The sequence below is a fragment of the Austrofundulus limnaeus genome, unplaced genomic scaffold, assembly GCF_001266775.1.
Source record: "Austrofundulus limnaeus strain Quisiro unplaced genomic scaffold, Austrofundulus_limnaeus-1.0 Scaffold203, whole genome shotgun sequence".
Classification (NCBI taxonomy): Eukaryota; Metazoa; Chordata; class Actinopteri; order Cyprinodontiformes; family Rivulidae; genus Austrofundulus; species Austrofundulus limnaeus.
This window is the reverse complement of record NW_013952605.1, coordinates 703206-705726: the sequence shown is the minus strand read 5'-3', so window position 1 is coordinate 705726 and position 2521 is coordinate 703206.

Here is a 2521-nt window from a genome sequence, read left to right as displayed (position 1 = left end):
GTATAGTATATACAGTAAAAAAAAACCTTGGCAAAATTACAAATCCGCCAAAAAAAATTATTTACGTGTAACAAAATAAATGTACTTAGTTACTAAACACCTCTGTTTAAAAGAAAAACAATCAATAAAAAACTAAGCCACAACACATTAAGTTTGTAAAACAAAGAACAATAAGTTTTAACAAGTAGAACCAACTTTGAAAGTAAAACTAAACCTGAAACTTAACCCTGCATTAATCCCTTACATTGTTTGTGATGTACTTAAGGCAAACCCTTTCTTACAATGTAGTTTGCATTTAAAGTTTTTTATTTAAATGCAGAACTCTTCATCCATGTAGACCCAGGTACATAAAATCCAGTCTCTTCTACAACATTTCACAGAGAGATGATTTCTATTAAGCCAGTCTTATTAGCCTTTATTTAGCCAGACAAATCCCATTGAGATCACAGATCTTATTTGCATGGGAGGCCTGGGCCTAAAGGCAACCTAACGTGCATGTTTTTGGACTCTGGGAGGAAACCGGAGCCTCACAAAGAAAACCCACACTAGCACGAGGAGAAATATGAAAACTGCACATAGAAAGACCCCTGGTCCAAACCCAGGATTGAACCCAGGACCTTGTTGCCGTGAGGCATCAGTGCTAGCCACACTCTTACTGAGATAACCAGAAAATAGGCCAACTTTCAGTGGCAGACTCACTGAATTGTCATTGTTTGTGGCCAAGTGATCATCGAACCAGGCAGTTGTGTTTTGCATGGCCAGTTTGTAAAGATAATGGCTCTTATATGCACAGCTCTACCTGGGCCACGCAAATGAATTGTTGCCTGCCTCCACCACTGCAGCCTCTCTTCTCACGGATCCTAGTTCTCATAGTCTCTGTTTCATTTACTCTTTAGTCTGGCATTGTGTATTATTACGCCAAGTCTAGTTCTCCTTCATGTATTCCCCGTGTTTCCTCAAGGTATTTTTTTGTAAGTGTTTTATTTTATTAAACTTTCCTGGGTACTGCCTCTACACACTTAATACTTTTAACTTTTCAACATAACACCTGTAGACAATCACAAAAACTTAGTCAGGTAAAGGTCCAGGTCTCTTCCACCTCACCTGCTGAAGCGTTTAACTCCTTCAGGTGTCTTGATATCCTCTCTGATGGTTTACCTTCTCCCATAGTCACTCTGTGAGGATGGCCTGTTCATGGCCAAAGTAAGTCCAATTTTTATTGACCATGACCAATTTAAAATAGCAATAAAAGTGTAAAACATCTAAGGGGGTTAATACTTTTTACTTTTTACCAGGCTGCATCACAGCCTGGTACAGCACCACCACTATGGAGCAAACGCCTGCAGAGAGTGGTAAAAACTGCCGAGAAGATCACAGGGACTTCACTGCCCTCTCTGCAGAGCATCTACCACTGCAGGGTCCACAGGAGAGCAGCATCAGTCATTAAAGACCCAACCCACCCCCAGCATCACACATCTGCCCACCGGCTGGAGGTACAGAAGTGTGAAATGCAGAAACCTCCAGATTTGAAAACTCATTTTTCCCAAGTGAATTCAGACATTTAAAGAGCTGAATTTAAGAATTTTCTGACTAATAATACTGCACATGTGCACATTTCAGACTGTTATCTGTTGCACATTTACACTTTAAACACTGATTGTATTGTTCTTTTTCTTGATGCTATTATTGTATTGTACCCTTCTGATGTTATTATTTCTAGTTTGGTCTCCGTTTTTGTTCCAAGTGTGGTCTTTTTTATCCTTTATCCCTTATTACTTTGTTAGTGTCCTTTAAATGCTTATTCTTTTTCACCTGGTTGTCTCCTGGCATTCAGAGTGGTCGGCAAAGTACAATAAGAATTTCATTGCTCAGGGAAACATGTTTTCATCTGTGGATATGACAAACACTTTGAATCTTGACTCTTTGAGTCTGAATCTTTTATTGGAACTGAAGTCCACTATCTAACTGGAGAACTTTTTTGGCTGACTTCTTCTTTTTTGTGTGTTTCTAATTCTTGGTTGTTCTGAGAAAGATGGTGCAGCCCTTTATGAGCAAAATAGTACTTTATGAAGTCTTAGTAATGTGTTGTTTCTGGTGTAAAAAACACATGAACCAATTTATTGACTTTAGAGCGCAAACATATTTTTTTTTATTAAGAACAAAAAAGCCTCACTTAGATGATTACCAAATACACTGTAACATTTTTACACCTGTTATTAATGGACTGATCTGGTCACTGAGATTTGTAAGTGTCAAAGGCAAAGAGTTTTAGTTGTTTTTTATGAAAACAAGCAAAGTTAGCCACTTCTGTGGCGTGTATCAGAGAGCTGATCTTTTTAGACACCTGTGGTCATGGTTTCTAGGCACACAATCAACAACTTATGAAAAGGTGACCTTCAGGCCCAGGCCTCCCTTGAAAAAGAGGTCTGTGATCTCAGTGGGGCTTGCCTGGTTAAATAACGGTAGGTAGGTAGGTAGGTAGGTAGGTAGGTAGGTAGGTAGGTAGGTAGGTAGGTAGGTA